Genomic DNA, 19299 nt, shown 5'->3' on the forward strand with positions numbered 1-19299 from the left:
TGTGACCACATTGTTTTATTTTGACTTTAGTGAGTGTGGGAATTTGTTAGTGCTTTATATAGATTATTGAAACACCAGGGAAATGAAGTGTTGCTTTTTCTCAGCATACATTTTCATGTTAACCTGCCCCATTTAATGGGGAAATGCTAATGAAAGGGCTAATGTCCCCCATCAATCTGCTTGTGCCTGGCTGTGTGTCCCCTCTTCCTTCCCTCCAGCAGGTGTAATGATTGTGTGGCTGCAAGGTGAGCTGAATTAATCACCTGGCTCGACCCGAACAAAACCCTGTGCAGCTGGTGCTGTGTTCTCTGCCAGGGACCTGGGGGTACCATGGGGCTGGCTGGGAGGGCAGGCAGGATCAGGACATGCTGTCAGCTGCAGATTAGGTGCAACATGATATGGCAGATTTTCAGGCCACTAAAAATGTCACGCAAACACCACTTTGGTTTTTTTATTTGTTTTGTTTCTGAAACTGGAGTTAGGTCACATCCAGGCTCCTGATCTGCAGAGCTGGATTCGTGCACTTTCCTGGAGTTCACTGGGTTCACAGCTGTTTGGTTTTATGCAGCTACAGAACAGGTGGCCTGAGAGAATTAGACCAATAAAAGATGTGTTAGCAAACTTAGGTTTGCTTTCTTTTTTTTTTTTTTATTCCTCCTCGTGGACATTATAGTCACATGGCTGCTCCCTATGACACTAAAAACGATTGTACTCAAGGGGTGCAGTTACTGAAAATTATGAAGACAATATATTGTGAATCCATCAGTTTGTGCAAACAGTCTCTAAGCACTTTTTAAATAGCACAGACTCGACTGAGCAACATCTACTGTATATATTCAAGTTATAGCATATTCTTACATTTCTGGTACATTTATGTTAAAGCCAGATCCTATCACACTAATATGGATTAGAGTCACAAACACAGTGTGATGATTTGATATTTTTCCTGTGTCTAACAGATTTTTTTTCCATGTCCTAACTGCAATTACTGAGAAAGGAATGATAATTATTGCAATAAAACATATGAAATAGCAACAACAAAATTATGGTTTAATGTTCTGTATATTTTTTGGTCTTTCAAGGGTGATATTTTATATTTTTACACAACAATTTTACAGATGTTTGTTCTTTCAGTAGCATAAAAATATGTAAATTATTTACTGCTAAAAATGATTGTATGGCTTTTTTTCTTGTAATTGCTTTTGAAAAATACTGATAAAAAGCAAAGAGATCTTCAAAAGGCAGACCTAAGCTTAGAGAAAGCAAACTATTACCCAGACTGTACAATTTACTAATTAAGTAACTTGCTTTTCTTCTTGATGAACTTATGAAGAGGGTATGTTTAATTGTTAAAAGCCAAGGCAGATCACCTTAGTGTTAATTACTTGATGCTGGATGACATGGAAAGGGATTCTCCTATGTATAAATTCCAGGAAGTCACAGAATAAAAAAAAATGCACATTTCCAGAAAGCAGCACAGTCCAGTTGCAAGGCTTCTTGAGTTAGGTTCACACCTGAGAACTAAACTCTGTTACCTGCCTACTTGCATATGATCAAATATAATTTTAGCTGGATATAGCCAAAATTCTTGACAGTTAATTTAAGGTAGCAATGATCAGAACAAATTAAAATAAAGCAAACAAAAAAGACACAATAAGCCATTCAGTGTTGTCAGAATACAGTTTTAAACTAGCTAGTGAGCATGTATGCAGTTTTGCAGTCTTCTCAGGCAGTATCTGCCAAACATGGATGATAATTTTATTATGGAATAAAAACCAAATGGTTCAGGAAGCATAAAGAAATTACTGAAGTCAGAAGAGCAGGAAGAACTATCAGTGGCTTAACAGGGACCTAAAAGCTAGGTATAGTCACAAAAAATATAAGGAAAGTTTAATGGCAGTATTTTGGAATAAAGTATATATTTTCCTAGACAAACTGATAAAGTTGAATAAAATGAAGATGCTTTTGGACTTGTCATCTCTTAAGGCCAAATCCAAAAGCACAATTCCCAGAATATTATCTGACTTAATAAATGTTGCATCCTCTCCCTTTCCTCACTCGTATCCTTAGATCATGGTTGTAACCAAAATGGCAAAATATTATACAGTAGAACGAAGATGTCTTCTACAGTGATAGGTATCAGAATGAAAATGAGAATACACAGTCTTGCAGAAAATAGTTCAGTCATGGAGATTTTAGTTCATTATCTGTGATTCCTTTCCTCTTCTTGCAAAAAAAGGCATCTTTATTTCTGCCAGGCACATGCATAGGTGGAAAATGAGGTCCTTTGCTGATCATGGTAAGTGGAAAGATTCTGTTTTCTAGGTGAAAATGTCACATCCTCATTTTCCTTTGGAAGCAAAGGTCAGTGTCTAGTCTCACCTGCCTTAAGGTGTACAAAATTTAAACCAAAACCAATGGAGAAGCACAATTATGCCATCCAACAGTAGTTACCCACACAGGGTCAGCTTGCTGCTGTTGGAGTTGACCACTGGTATTATTTTGGGTGTCAGATTCAAAATCTTGGTCTTACTCCAACATACCAGGACTGCTCCTATAATTTACAACAACATATACACTAATAAAGACTTTAAAAGCTTCCTTCCCTATCTTGCTTTCATAAAAGACCCAAGGATGTTCAGATCAAGGCTCTTCCGGAGGTATGGTGAGAAGAAACGGAGTGCGACAAGAGTCCACCAACCCTGTACAGTCAAATACCCCAGAGACTGACCCATCATATCCTTTCATAACCTTCTGCTCCAAGTACATGTTTTGACCACTGCCCCTGCTCCATATAAATTTACAACAACATATACACTAATAAAGACTTTAAAAGCCATGCTCCTTCCCTTTCTTGAAGGGAAGAAACTCCCCTTTACCAAAGGTTTTTCTCTGCACAGGTTCTCTTCTTTGGGGCAGGGGGAGAGGAGAAGGATGTGCCAGAAGTTGGGTGCTGTGGCTGCTGCGGTATCAGAAAGCACTCGGGCACTCTGGTGATGAGTGTGGAGGAGAGGAGATGCATCCACAGTGTGCCAGGAGCACAGTCAGTGTGACAAGTGGGCTCAGCTCGTTTGCTGCACCTCGCTGAAGCCTCTTGTCCCCTCGCCAAGCCACACCATTTGTCCTGGCTGGCTGTTGGCAGTGGGACGGGAAACACGGGGGGTGAGCGCTCTTTCACAGAATGTGCACTCTGTCTTGTGTGGCCGAGAGCACTCAAGGGATTAAACAATAGGAATCACAGGCAGAATTAGCATTTTAATGGGGGACAATGAGTTTGAAAATTCCCATAATTTGGCCTTTGAGCACCATCTAAAAAAACTGCAGGCACAGGGGGAAGGAGACAGAGAGACGGAGAATGTGCTCTGCCCAGACTTACGAGAAATCCAGGCTGTGTTTTAATGAGGGATGGGCTGAAGTAAGTCAATGCAGCTGACCTTGCTGGAGACACATTTTCCTCACGCTAAATCCTGACATTTCAGACTTGCTTTCACACATTCCATGAGTAGATGTCATTACTCATTATCACATTTATCACTACAAGTCTAAAACAATGAGGTGTCACCAAGGGGAAGGATTAAAATAGGCTCTAAAACTTCCCCCCCCCACACACATCTGCCCAAGAAGTACCTGGCCTAGGTCATCATATGGCCGTGTGTTCTAAGAGGGGAAACAGAAGCCAGGCTTCTGATCTGAAAAACTGTTCCTCAGAAATGTTATTTTGCTAAATCCACAGCTTTCCATTATCCTGTTCTTTTGCAGACTAACAGAAGACATTGAGAACAGCTTGGAGAGATAATAGCCAGTTCTATCCTGTACTGGAGGTTTATTCTCTCCTTCACTGCAGGTAGCATCTAGTACACAGTGCTGATCTATTCTACTTTTTGTGGTTTTCATCAGTGGCAATAAAGTACATTACAAAGAATAACTTGACCATCAAATTCTGAATCTACTCGTGGCAAACTGTGATGGGATAGCAAGGGCAAGGAGAAAACGGCCCAGTTACTGAAGTGCAAAGAGGGTGAATACCTGTCATGCAAAACTAGAGAGGCTGAAATTATCTCCTTACTTAAGTCACTCATGAGGCCTGAAGACAGTCCAGACACCTTCTTTCCAGGCAGAGGTGATGATTGGAGCAGATCAAAGAAGTCCTGCCCCATGTGTAACCTTCCTCTGCTCTGCCAGAATGGCTCTATCCATTGCCCCACAATAGATCCTGGAAAATAAGTTTTGAAATAAGCTTTTTTTTCCCCCCTCTTTTACTGTTTGGGTTTTATTGTTTGTTCAGTTTAGGTTGGGTTTTTAAGCCCTGTCAGTTCTTAAGGCTGCTTCCCAACATGACCAGATGCAGAGTGGTGCCAGCATACAGGGAGTAGGAAAAGAAATAAGCAGGAACTAAGACAAAAAAGGTGGTTAAGAAAATACAGGGAAACATTGCTGTTCAGATGGCTCGAGTTGCGACTCCTAAACATGTCCTAAAATCCTAAATCTTGTGATAAACTCTGTGTACTAGGAATGAGAATCATGCCTTAAGAATAGTTTTGATAATTTTCTCTATTTTTAATAGAAAGAAAACTGGCCTCTCACAAATAGTAAATCCTGCTATTTGAAAATGAACTTTAAAAAAATGCATCACTTAATAGAATTCTCTGTCACTTAGCCAAATGCAAACTCAGGTGAATAAGATTGCCAATTATCAGTACAATTTTGAAAGAAAGGTATTCAGAACTAATTGTATGCTTCACTTGGATAGGCAGTCTATCAATTTATGTTTGCAGTGCTATCTTCTATCCAACTGACAGTATTATGGCTTCTTTTTTTTGGAATTTTTCTCATTTGAAAAAATCAGAGCCTTAGTAAATGAAAATCCAGCCTCTCCAAACTAGTTCTGTCATTTTTTTCTGCCACTCCATCATGACCAACAGAACAGTCAGGAGTACTGGTAAACCTAATTTTGTTGACAATGGTTGGAAAATTGGTAGTTTTGTATGTATAATGTACATGTATAATCATAGAATCATAGAACCATAGAATGGCCTGGGTTGGAAGGGACCTTAAAGGTCATCTAGTCCCCACCCCTGTGCTGTGGGCTGGGACAACTTCCACTAGACCAGGGTGCTCAGAGTCCCATCCAGCCTTTCCTGATATCGGTGGGGAAATTGCTTCTCATTTATTTTGGCGATGCAGGGAGCCTGATCATACATCAGAGTGAGAGAAGAGAGAATAAGAAGAGGGAGAGAGAGAGAATAACCTTGCCTTTGCCCATGTACTCCTCAAGTGCAAGCCTAAAATCCACAGAGCACTGACGGATCTATTTTGCTTCCTCTCGCAGTTTCATTACTCAAGTGATAAAGTGCTGTCTGCCATACTGACAGCAGAAGGAGACCTAAAATAGGTCTTGTGATAGAGCCTGGGATGCAGAAAGCTTTCTGTGAGAATGGATAATGCCCACACACATGCAGAATAGCCTATTCACCTCTGTATTATTTTATAGCATAAAATGTCAAATGCAGATGCCACTGTGTAGACCAAACAAAAAGAGACATTGCCTGATTCTGCAAACAGTTTGATTTTCATCTACTGATCAGAGATTCCTAGATTTAAAAGGCCAGAGGGACCATCATGATCGCTCTGTCTAACCTCTTGTATCACACAGGCCAGAGACTCCCACCCATTAATTTCTGCCCCAAGACCATAACCTGTGCTTGTGTGAACATAATTCTTTTAGAGACAGATTTTCTTTTCAGTGCCCAGGCCCATGACTCCAAGGAAAAGAGAATTGAGAAAATCTGTGCAAATGCTGTAAATGTCTGCTGGTTGTTTGTTTATTTGTTTGTTTGTTTTCTGGGCTTTTAAAAAACTTGTGAATGCTTTTGCCATCTTCTCTGACAAATCAAGTTCTACACTTAGTCTGTCAGCAGTTAAAAGCACAGCAGTACTTGTGTCGCCAACACCCACCTAACCCTTGATCTATGCCACAGAATGTACCAGGTTTGGTGGCAGGTTCTGGAATACAGAGAGTTTTCAGCTCCAAACTGGACAGACAAGTTAATTCCCTTCACATGGTCCACTGAACAGCCATCAGGTGGTGATAAATTTCAGCTGCTGTTCACCTGCACTGGGTTTGCTTTTGTAATTGTAACTGAAATATTGTAATGTTCTACTCTGAGCTTTACTATTGGTACTTGAGAGCAATTCATTTCCCTCTTTTAAATTGTAAGCAGAATTTACCATGCAATGTATTTGATAAAATAGAATGAAGCTGTAATTTAGCATAAGACATGGTATACTTATGTTACTTCACAGAAGTCTTAAGAATAGTTAGCCCAACTTTAAAAGTTTAAAATCAAAACTGCACAGAATATGCCATGGTAAAGATCTTGTGGTATAATATCCAAAATAACTCTAAAGAAAACTCATATCACTACTCTTTGCTGCTTTCCTTGCATTTCCTGTAAATTAATCTTTCGTTTCCAACTGTTAATCTCTGGAACTGCAATGTACAATATAAATGGGACCTTTTAAAAATAGCACAGTAATATAATGAATTAAAATGACAGTAAAGAAAAAAAAATCTTACCATTGTGCCAGAAATCAGTTCAATATGCTGGCTTAGTCTTTTTTAAATGAAATTGAATTGATGAAGTTAAATGCAGTTCTTGCACAGAAAAAAAATGTGTATGATAAATATTTATGTGGTGAGTACTTTAGAAGTAACATATATTCACCATATATCTGTATTATCAAAACTTGGGGTATCTTTATAATTTTTATTACAGATACAAACAAGCATAAGACTGTAGTGAATGAACAGTAGAAAAATGGTGTCCTGTATAAAGCCATATTTATGATAACAGCATGATCTTATCCCTTGTGTGGAAGTTTATTTAATTTCAAGGATGTGACTTAACTAGAAATAGAAATGATCTGCAGAGTTATTACCTTTGCTGATCTTTTTGTGTGTGTGTATTTTACACAAAACATGTACCACAGCTATTCATTTGCACATGGGACAATTCAAACAGGTGGGGTTTTTTCTTATATTTTCAGCCCTCTGCTACTCAGTTCTCAGCCCAGAATTTTGTCTGAAGGCTTCTCTGAAAGGTACATTTCCAGTGCTTCTTTAAGCTGTCTATGTATGTCTGTTGCTTCTTTTTGATTTTCCCTTCCTCTCCTTCACTAAAATGTTAGTCAGCCAAACCTTCCTGACCACTGCTGCTTTTGTTTTGTGGAGCAACAGGCCATAGTATTTTGCTTAATTATCTTCTTATGCAGCATTTCTTTCCATGCTGGAAGGCAAAGATTTTTTTCCAACCATGTTTTTCAGTGTTACACCTGAACATTTTCACTGAAGCATGAGAGACTCTATATTTTTAACCTTTGTACACAACTTTTATATTTAGCTCATGAAAGGCACTAGAGAAAAGATAAATGAGAAGGCTCTAGAAAACATGGTAGAGAACAAATACCACACAAGAATCTAACACAGCACTTTTTTCCATGCCTACCAATGGTTTCACTTTCTCAATTAATTATTGTCTGGACATTAGCTGAAATATAATTGCTCAGTACTATCTAATACCAATGTTCACATAGGTGAGCATTGATATTAGGATATGAGCCCTAACAAATACTAATCATTTCTTGTCAGGTCATAGAGTCTTTGACCATGGGTGATGTTTATATGCCTAGATGGGTTTCTTTGTTACTGGAATTCTCCATGGGTTTTGTTTCATTCACATCACAGCTGTCCAGCCCAGGTGCAGATGTTGCAGTTGGGCTCTGATACTGCAGTAGTTCAAGTCCACAAATTTTGACAGAATCAGGGAATAGTTCCCAGGGGGAAAAAAGGTGTGCGAGGACCCTCCTCTTGTGAATGGGTTCAGGGATCTAACTGTGGTGGACTGGGGAAAACTGCTCCTAGTAATTAGGGAGATACTGTAAATTGCTGTCCAAAGATAGTGTTAAATTACCTCAATCAACTAAAATTGAGTCTGCAATCTTCCATACTTGCAAAGGTCTCATTTTGGATCACTGGCACAGTAGTAACTAAATAACTGCTTCTCCTAAAAGTCAATGTTGGATGGAATTAATCTGAATTTAACTTCCTAAATACCAATTATCTATTCTATACCTAGTCTCAGCAGAAGAGAAAGCTTCCTCAGCAAGGATTTGCTGTAGTGCCTTTAACACTCCCTAACAGCCTAGATGATTCCAATCTAGATTCCTAAATACAGGACAATTGGTCTGTATTTCCATGGCAGTCACAGCAACCAACTTGACCAGGTACCACAAGCAGCCTGCCAGTGGTCTACGTGTGATGCACGTTCCTGGTGTCCTCAACTGGGACATTAAATTCTTCTTACCTTGGATTTGAGTCTTTGCACAGGAGCTCGGTGGCTTGTGCTGCTCCTGTTTGTGGCAATGGCAGGGAATGATTCTGGAATCCATATTGATCTGAGCACATGGCTTTTGGTTTTCATTGCTACTTGCTTTATCTGAGGTAACAACTAGCTTAGGAATAGCAGGCAGCTGTAGGCAAAAGCTAGGAGGAAAATTTCACAGTATTTGTTACTGTGTTCCTACTGCTTCATGTGGCTGATTGCAATTTTGCTGATATTTTTGGGTTAAATTTTTATTACTATTAAAATGCTTCATCTGCCAGAAGGCTTTTCTCCATGTTCTTGCAACAGTTCTGAAGTTACTTGTTTGTAATAATAAGAATTGGTAAAAGAAGGAGGGCAGCAGGCATCAGGGCTGAAATGGGAAGTGTCAGTCAGCTTTTGGATCATCATTTGCTATGACAGCAGTGGGAATGAAGAAGAATGGCGGTCACAAATTTATTTTAATGTGTCCTGCAACCTTGTGATTGATTAGAGGAAAAACAGATTGTTTCATCCTTTTTCCACAATTGGATTTTCTGGTTAAATCCAGAACTGCCAAAGTGCGATAAAACACTCTCATGAAAGCAGTAATCTCCCTAAATCTTCAAATTTCCCCCACCCCGCCTCCCCACCTCATTTCATACACAAACACGGAACAAAATGATGCATAAAAGCAGCAGAACTGATTACCATCAGCAGAGTTTCCTTTTTAATGTATTAGATCTTTAATCTTTTCTTAAGTATCGGCCATTAAAATTATTAAACTACTTCCCCTCCTCCTGCCAATGTATATTTTTTGAATGAATTGACCGAGGTATTTTAAAAATGTTACTGCATTTTTTTTTTCCACGGCTCTCCTGGTGTGGTTTGTAGTGTAAATTTTGAATTGTTTAATGAAGGCATCTCACTGCTTTCTGCAGAGCCAGTGGCTCCTGTAAGCTGATGGAAGCTGGAACTGCTTCTCCCCTCAGCTCTTACCAGGAGCCCTGAGGCTCAGGGAAGCTCCCTGGGCAGCAGTGAGCAGGCAGAAAGGTTGATTTCTCTGCTGGAATCTGCTGGGAAAGGGTGTGTAGGTGTTTGAGAGCTACCTTTTACTTCTCCTTCAGGCTCATGAATTGAATGAACATTGGTCTGAAGATTGTCCACTACCAGTCGGTTAACTAGTGGCTAAATAAACATTATGACAGGAAATAATGTCATTGTTTACCCACGTCCAAAAGCACTGCAGGCTCCATAGGGGTGGTAGCAAACAGCAGCAGGTTAGACAGGGCATTTTCTCTGTAGGATAACTGAAATAACTGGCAAAGATATTCCAAAGTGTCAGGGGGTTTCAGGAGATCCTTCTGACACGTCTCGGGGAGTCACTGGCTTTTCAGAAGGGTGGAGGACCTGTTTTTTGAGTATCACACTGCCTAAAGGAATTTCTCTAAAGGAAATCACCTTTCATTTGGAATTACCTACACCAAATCATTTGTATCTTTTGAAAATACTGATCATTGATAGATTTAATACTATTGATCACAAATTAAGTGTTACCTTGTATATATGTGAGGTTGGTGCTCTCACACTAGGCTTTAGAACAAATGACAAGCCTTTCTGCAGCTCTTGATTTAGTATAAATCTAGTCTGACAGAAATTAATAATGCATTCTTGAACTATGAATCATGGAAAATGAGCAAGATAAGTTTTTTTTACTAAATAAGCCACACACTGACCACAATGACTTCTGCTCTACACCGTCTGCTCTCCCTGGAGAGCAGTGACTAAGAACTGGGTGCTGTGGGAAAAATGTTTGGGTGTAGCAGCTGAGTTTCGGGATGTTGCGATCTGATCTTGTGAACACTTCAGCAAATGAGTAACTACCCACATTGGAGCAGTCCCACTGCACAGAAGCCACTTCTTCCTTATGTGTTTGCAAATAAGTGCTCAGCTTTCTCTACAAACAAAATGTAGTCATTTACTTCACATTTCTGACTGTCAGTTTAACTCTCATTTCACTCAAAACAAGTAATGTTCTTATTCAAACAGGAGCTGAGTGCCACAGGAGTAGGCTGACAAGGAGCCAGCCCAGCTAGCAGTGTCTGAGTTTCAATAAGCACACATGGAAAGTTGCATCGGTCATTTATTTTGAGCAAGTTCGCCAACTTGGCCCGTCTTTCTGAATAGTTCACTTGTTTGGTACAAGTAATGAAAGACATTCCACTTATCTTAATTGCTTTACTCGTGTCTTCCACATTCCTGTAATGGTTCCTGATTGTTCAGCCTTAGAAATTAAATGTATTGTCTGCTATTATTTCCACAGTTACCCAGTATGAGCAGTTTAGGTAGTACCACTGATGGATAGATGCTTGCCTTTCACTTTTAAAAGTCTGAAATTCAGTTTTTCCATTAGATTAAAAGTACAAACAACGTTAGCTGGATTAATTTAGCTCCTGGATGGCTCTTGAAACAAAGCAACCAAACCAATTGGACAGTGCAGTGAGTTGTCACTAGATATGTTGGTAACTGCAGTTCTTGTGCTTAACTTACATGTGGATAACCTTGTCTGTAACCAAAGAAAGTTTGCTTTCAGTTAAAGCAGTTGCTTTCTCTTCACATGAACAACTTTGATTTAGACATTTCTAAACAAACATGCAGAGCTAATGAAGTTATGTGAAGGCAAATGTGACTGAGATCTGCTTCCCTCCAGCAGCCCACAGGACATTAGATCATGCTTGTTCAGGCAAACATGCAAAAACTAGGAAATACCAAAATTAATGCTGCCTGTGTAACTTTAATAGGGCTGTCTCTATATTTGCCTCAATTCCTTGGCCCCTGGTACCTGTGTGGGGTGTGAATCAGGGTTCTGTAAGACAGGGGAATTTTGAATTTGAAACCTTCACCAAATAAAGGGCTGCAAGAACAATTTCACAGGGTTAAAACAAAGCATCCCTTATGCCCTTATGTCTGGAAACACCTGACAATGTAGATGAATAATTTTCTGCAGATTCATCCTTCCAGCGTCTGCAGTTCTGGTCTGCTTGGAGGAAGCACAATGATCTTGAAAAACAATATGATACTGGGTTTTATAATGGAAGTGTGTGGGACTCATGGTGATGCAATGATCTGGAGGAATTTCTGCTCGGATCTGCAGTCATCTGGGCATTTCTGTGCCAGACTGCTCTAAGAGTGAGGCTCACAGAAGGATTTTACAGCTGTTTGCCCTGTTCCACTTCCACTGCACCACAGTTTTGTAAGTGCTCACTGTGCTCCATATGTGGCTATGCTTGAAATACTTCCTTTTTGTTTTCCTAATTTGTTTTAAAAAATGGATGATTTTACTGGGTTCAAGGAGTGCTTCCAGAAAGAGCTGCAGCAGCTTGACTGAAGGGCTGGGAAATTGTAGTGGTCATTGCCTTGATGGAGGTGAGACAAGGGAGAGATCAGGAACCTGCTAAGCAGGCTTTCCTGCTGGAAAAAAATTATAATGTGGAACAAACCATTCATTTCTATTTGTGCTCTCACCTGTAACTTTAATTTACATCTCTGAAGACATAGTGCTGTGCTGGTACTTAAATAGCAGCTTCTCATCCAGCTCATGAGCACATTTTACCCAAACCTCACGTTATCTGCAGGCAGCCCAGGAGTTCCTCCCATTACTCTTCTCCCTCAGAAGGTGGCTGTGAATTGTGAAGGCAGAGCAGAACCAGTGCATTGCTTCCTGCTGATCAAATCTCAGTAAGAATTAACAGACCTTAGAAGAATTTCCCAGCAGACCTCGGTAGAAATTAATTAAGTACCCCTTCTCTACTGGATTAACCGAAACATTCTGTTCATTTAGTAATGAGAACTTCTTTGATATGCAGTCTGGGTGCTGCAGCCCTGGCTCTGCCTGGCCCTGGGCCCTGCTGAGCCAGCACTGCCCTAATCCCACCCTATCCCATCCCATCCCATCCCATCCCATCCCATCCCATCCCATCCCATCCCATCCCATCCCACCCCATCCCACCCCATCCCATGGGATCCTTTCCTGGCTGAGCCCCAGGGTGCCTATGGATGACTGGGCTCTGGCTGACCCTGGATCACCATCCCCAGACCATCCTGGCCCATCTTGCTGGGATCTGCAGGACAGGGCTGGTCAGGGAGGTGCCCTGATGCTTCCTCCTGGTCCAAAATCACACTCCCACAGCAAAGCCCTCCAACCTGCATGTGTCTGATTTAATTAACTAATCAATTGTGCTTTAAGGCCAAGCTGAATATCTGAGAATCACACACATTAGCTTCTCAAAACCTCTCCTATGTACAATTAATATGGCCTCTGGATGATATTGTGGTTAAAAAAATTTGGGCACAGAGCTGAAAGAGTCTGACTCCCAGACCTGTGAATCTCATGCTGAAAAGAGAGCAGGTGTCAGTACTGTAGGTGAGAATTGCAAGTCCTTGAAAGGCAAGAATAATTTAAAACATTTGTCTGTAGGGCCTCCTGGAGCCATGGGAACTTCCTAGCAGCTGTGTGGATACCCTGACTCCCCACCCTCATGTCCTTGAGGCCACAGATATCAGCCTTGTTTCCCAGTGCCATGGCTGCACCTTCATCTCTCCCAGTTCTCCCTCTGGGCCCAAGCCAGGGTAGAAAGCAAACCAGAGGAACACCATCACTGTCATCTCCCTTTTCTACTGAGTTTATAATAGGGAACCAGGCATTGCAAAAGGTTTCCTTCTTAAACTCAGCTGACCCTTTCTAGCCAGGTCCAGAGCTCACAGTATCACTACCAGGAGACTTCTGTGAGAAGGGGAAAGAGGGCAGATGGCTTCTCTCTAGGTTTTGCCTTTCCTTTTGGCTCCTGTTCATCCTCATCAGTCTTACAGCATAAGGGAATGCAGAAGCCTGTGAGCAGGTTACCTAGAAAATTCACTGTTGTGCACTGCAAACTGGGGGAAAGGATTCCTGATCCATCACCACGCTGCTGCCAGGCCGAGGGCAATAGAACACCATGGAAATCAGCTGGGATGAAGCTGGAATAGAGCTGCAGTGGATCAACACAGAGAATACACAGTCACATCATTATATTTATACCTGAGGCCCTTGTGCCTCCAAAGTGCTCCTTGCACTGCAAAGCAGCGTGGTGGCACTTGGAAGTAGGAATAAAACCCCGTCTTGGCACAGCCTGCCCTGCCTGGAACAAAGACATCCAGCAATCAGTGTGTGCAAACAGCCTGGTTTTCCTCTTCAGAGCTGCAGGCTTGTAACCTGTCACTGTCGACTGTCTTTATTCAACAAGAATAATGTCAAATGCTTTTCTGGCAGAAAAAAAATGCAGACTTTGACCACACATTAACCCCATTAGTATGGTGTTAACTTTTGACTTTAATTCTGGCACAGTGTTAAGGATACTTAAAAGCAGAACAAAATGAAAGGAAATGTTAAACACATTCCTCTTTCTCCTGAAAACGGGAACGATAATTTAAGGGTAATGTCACGAGATGCTTGAACGGGTTTCTCCTCTCTCTATCTTGCATACAGTGTTACCAGAGGTAAGCTGGGCAGCTTGCAAACAGCTGAAAAAAAGAAACATGTAACATAGCTTTTAAAAGTTTAGCCCATGAAGTAATTTCAAATGTGTGTCTTAGGAGGCATAAAACTATTATTAGAGTAATACATTCTCTAATTGATAAAAATATAACATTGAAAAAACCATATAATTAAAAATTATCATTAATTATTAAATTTCCTATATTATAATTTATACCAGCACTTTACATACAGAGAAATCATTCTTAAGAAACATTTTGTAGGGGAGTAAAACTCCTAAAGAGGTATAATTTTGGTCTGTGAAAGGCTACATATGCTGCATCCAGAGGTTTAATATTTGGCATGAAGTTATTTGCAGCTTCACTTGCAAAAAGTGTCTGAGAAAATTAGGAGCCATAAATTACTAATTACATAAAATACCCAATAGCCAAATGATGGTTGCTTCCAGCAGTGAGATTACTGTAACAAAAGCCAATACTGATTTCCCAAGATTGCAAGATGGATAAACACGAGGCACACAAAGAGGGACGTGCTCAGCACTATTCTAAGGTAAACCTGAATTTTATTTTTCAACGGTTGCATATATTTACTGAAGGAGAAATGCAGAGTCAGCGTCAATTGCATGGAGAAACCACTCTATCCCATGGCTAGTAAACTCCAAATGTGCCACAGGGGACTGATTGGAAGTTACCTACAGCTCTCTCATTATCACAGCACTTTTCGTCTCTGGTGACTTTTGTCATGGTAAGCAGGTTGCAGAGGAGCGAGTGCAGGATGAAATGAATCCAAGTACAGAGCCTTTTGTTCAAGAGACCTGCACTTCATCTACTCCAGCCAAGCACAGGAACAAACACTCTTAACTCTTCTGTAGCTCTCATTATTTGTTTTTCCTGCGCTGGTGATACCTGGCTTTGTCAGGATTGCTCCACTGTGTCTATTTGTAAGTACTATAAAAATGAAAAAGAGGATCCACACAGAGGATTTTCTCATTCCCCTTAATAACTGAATGGGCAGAGGGCGAGCTTGAATTCTTCAAACAATGTACAAATGATCAGCACATCCAGTGGAGGGACAGAGAGGCCATCCAGGTCCCCACACTTGGCTGAGGTGTGAGGATGCTCACACTTGTCCCACCTCCTGTCCATGCTGGGAGCTGTGCAGGTGCAAAGGGGACTGAGACACTCACAGCTTGTCCCTTTGCTTGTCCCTTTGCTTGTCCCTTTGCAGCTCAGCAGCTTCCAGAGGGAGCAGAGGAGGTGCAAATTGCCACCACAGACACACTGAGACCAAAGGCTTTTAGGTCAGTAAAAGCCTGATCTTTTCCTTCATGGTTAATAAGAAGATCTAGCCATTTTGGGGTTTTTTACTGTATGACTCTAGAGGAGCATTTATTTGAGCTTTATATGCACTAGGAGCAGATTATGTTCTCTGGATGTTCAAATTAATGTAGGGTTGTTTTGGTTTTTTTTGCTGTCAGACAACATAAATTGCATTGCTTGGGATTTCTCTGAAGTTTCACATCACATTTTTTGTAAATAACTTTAAATAAGAGGGATGAGAAATGTGGCATAATGCAGCACAGGAATTTTAGCTGAGATAACGCAGAAATAATGGATGTTCCTTTATAGTCACAAAATTTGTTAGAGTAGTATAATTTATACTGTAGTAAATGAAATATTAGGCTATATTCAGATTATTGTTGTATTAGACATTGTAAAGATATACCATAACTGATTGTTTGTGTCTCAGAGCTATGATCTAAGAGCCTTAACAGAACAGAAAAGCAGCAGAAGGGAGAAAAGACTGACAAAAACATCTCAACAACTCAAGTGTGATTCATAGGCAAGCATTAAAAGCAAATATCTCACCACTTCTGGTGTTGTCCTCTCTACATGGGCAGCAGAGCAAGCGACATCAGGAGCAAGGTGTCACCCTGTTTCTGGCCAGAACTGCACCAGGCACTACAGGAAGGCTGTGCCCTTCTCTCCACTCAGCTGCACAGGTGCCTGAAAGCTGAGTGCTTTGGTACCTGCCAAACAGCCAATTTCAGTGTGGCGTTGTTTATTTTTCTTTCCTGTCAATGACTGCTGCTGCAGTAACTTTCAAAGACCAAAATTTTTCCCTTAATGGTCCAAACATTGCAAAAGAAATTTAGATGCAGAACTCAATGTGTATATTATTATTATTATTATTATTATTATTATTATTATTATTATTATTATTATTATTATTATTATTATTATTATTATTATTATTATTGTTATTGCTTTAGAAATGCAGCTAGGACCGTGTGGTGAGTTGTCCCCAGCTGGACACCAGGTGCCAGTGACTAAAATCATTCTGTTGCTCACCTTGTCAATTGGACAGGGGAGAGGAAAAATATAATCAAAGGCTTCTGTGTCTGCTGGGTGTCTGCAGAGTAGAACCTCTCACATCTCCTCACTCCCCTCTCCTCTGGCAGCAACTGACTGCCAGATGACTGTGGTAGTTGGATACGGTAAAACCAGCAAATGTGGGATAAGTTGCAGCTACCTTTCCTGGAATTATGAGCTTTCTGCTCATTTTTTCCTGTCTTTCGTGTTACTTCCTTTACATTTACAGGAAGAACAAGTTAATGCTATTTAGGATTCATGTGTCAAATAAAAGCACTGCAGTTAAACCTCTAGATAAATATGTGTTCTTGAAGTAAGCTTCCACAGAGAACCAGACAGTTTGTAGATATCTTTCATATGATTGTTTCAGCCTAATATTTTTTCTTAATAAGCTTCATCTTTTATTTCATTTTAGCTCCCATAAATTCTTCAGAAGCATGCCAAAAAAAGGTGACGCGAGGTATCCAATTTCATACTAAGAAGTCAGGGAAGTCATTGCAGGTCCATTGAATTAGCTCCCAAGCACTGATTTTGTAATCATACTTGGAAGCATATCTTCCTTCTCTTCATTAGTGTGAGTAATTAGTAATTAATAGGAATAAGCAGCCTCAAAGAAGGCAGTGCAGAGGCTTTCAAGCCTGGATCTCCTCAGTGCAAACAGAAATACTGATTAATGCAGTCTCCCATCTGAGTCTCCTCTGCCCTCTTTCCACAAGCATTTCTCTGAATCCACATCTTCACTGGCTGCTCAGAACCACGACCATTCTGCCACCAAAACTCATGACATCAATCCCCTGGCACCAAGGGTGTCACAGTCTGCTGCTGATAGCCCCATGTGCTCTGCCAAAGCTTGTCCTGGCCCTAGGACCTCTGAAGGAGCCCCAGGCAGTGGCAGGGTGACATCAGCATGCTTATGTCCTCACAATGGGGATGCTGCTCAGTCTTCAGCTCAATGTGCTCTTAATCGCAGCACATAGGTCTGTTCTCCTCCAGAATACTAATCTAAGAATATAAACTGTAAATAAATGTAATAAGTGGAAAACAGCATTTCTTTTCTGCAGGTTTTTTGTCCCTTTCCTTCTCTTTTATGATTTCTTGTCATCTTGTGGTTGCCCATTTGGTAAAAATGTTGGCCCTTAAAACTAACTTAGGGGAGTCAGCTCCTTGCTTGTGGATCAGTTTCCAGGGAGCAAAAGCTGATGAGAAATCAACCTTCCAAAATGAAAGAGAGGCTGGTGGCCACTAAAGTCTAAGAAACCATTTTAGAGAGCTGAAGCAGAAATAAGAGGTTGGTTTCCCAAAAGAGAGCAGATTCCAGAGTCTGGCAGAGAGGCCCATGTAAGAGGGAGAGAAGAAAGGAAGGAACCTGAAAAATTTGTGCCTCAGCATAAAGAATTATCGAGAAACTGAAGAAATGAAGGCATGAGGATGCATAGAGGACCAGCACTATTTTATCTAGACTTATTGTCTGCCATGGTAGTAGAAGGAAGAACCATTGTTCCAGAACCTCTTTTGTAAGGCCTTTGTTATAAGCTATAAGTGCTACCTAGCCACGGACAGGCTAAAGCCAACTCAAATTGCTCATGGGGGTGAGGTTTGGAAAGAGGAAGTCCAAGGTTTGGAACTACCTCACAAGGCTCTACTTCCATGGGGTACCTGTACCAAGAAACCGCTCACAGGGGAAGGCAAGGAAAGAGTGGGCTGGACTTCACCCACATCAAAGACAGCTTTGGAGTGCATCAGTCCAACACCTGTAACTAAAGCACTGACAGCTGGCCTCATAGACTCTCCTTATTTCTTTCTGCCCTTCCATAACTGGCCTTGTCCAGCTTAAGAAATGAGCCACTTATTCACCTTTTTCCTGAGTGGATCTCATGTGTCTGCATTCACAAGCTGCATGTGGATGGTCCTGTCATTGAGCTGCTTTGCTTCACTCCTGCTCATTGTAGCCCAGAGTGAAATTCAGTAGAAGTTCAGAGAAGCTGAGATGCACTCAGATCCACTCTGCTGGCCCCAATGCAGGCAGAAGATAGGCAGCAAAAAACAGCCCAGGACATAGAGGTAGTGTGCAAATCCTGAAACTTGTTATGGGCTCAGTTACATCTTGAATGAGCATCTAATCAGCAACCATTAAAACCTTCAAGCTTGTTGAAAGACATGTTAAAAAAGCCTTTGTCCCACATTGATTTTCCCAGATCTCTCTCAGAGGGTTGCTTTCTAAGAATGTCCAACCACAAAAGCTTGTTTTCCTGCTGATATTTTGCAGACAAGCATTTCTCACTTTACAACTGATGTCAGAACCCCTCAGATGTGTCTGTGTATAGGATCAAAAGCCAAACTCTTCAACCTCAAGAGTGGTATTGCATGAGTTGAGGGTTGTGCTTCTAACTTATAATTCATTACTAGTAGGCCAAGTTGATCTAGCTGATGAAAACTGGCAGGTCCTTCTCTCAGAATCCTTAGGATTATAATTATGTACCACTTAAAGTTTCTTCTGACACATTTGTCTCCATATGGTCACGCTTCATGCCAACATGAGATACTTTGTTAAGAATTTGTAAGTATTGCTGCCAATACATGCCTAAATCCAGCCACACTCTTTCTAAAATACTTGTCTATTTAGTATCCACTGGTGTACTCCATGTTTATATCAAAGCTCTCTCTTGCCATCCATGTTTCCTTGATAATTAGATTATTAATATGCTATGACCATTAATTAGTATGATTTTCTTTAGTATAATTTCTCTCTTGCCTCTATAAATCGTCTGTTGTCAGAGGCTTGCCATAAACTGTTTGCATCACTGATTAAAGTCTGGCCTGCTTTTTTGGCATATAAACCTGGGAGAATCATTTTTCATACTCACAGAAATTGAAACCTTAGTTGCATCAGCACCAGTTCTGGGGTTTGGTTATAAAGGATTGGCTGAAACCAATTGTTGTGGTTAATATGAAACTGATTTGGTGTCTTTTGGAATATCAAGGGAAGAAGATCAAGTTCTAAGTAACATTGATATCAATTATAAAAACTAAATAT

This window comes from Camarhynchus parvulus, chromosome 1, assembly GCF_901933205.1.
Source record: "Camarhynchus parvulus chromosome 1, STF_HiC, whole genome shotgun sequence".
Classification (NCBI taxonomy): Eukaryota; Metazoa; Chordata; class Aves; order Passeriformes; family Thraupidae; genus Camarhynchus; species Camarhynchus parvulus.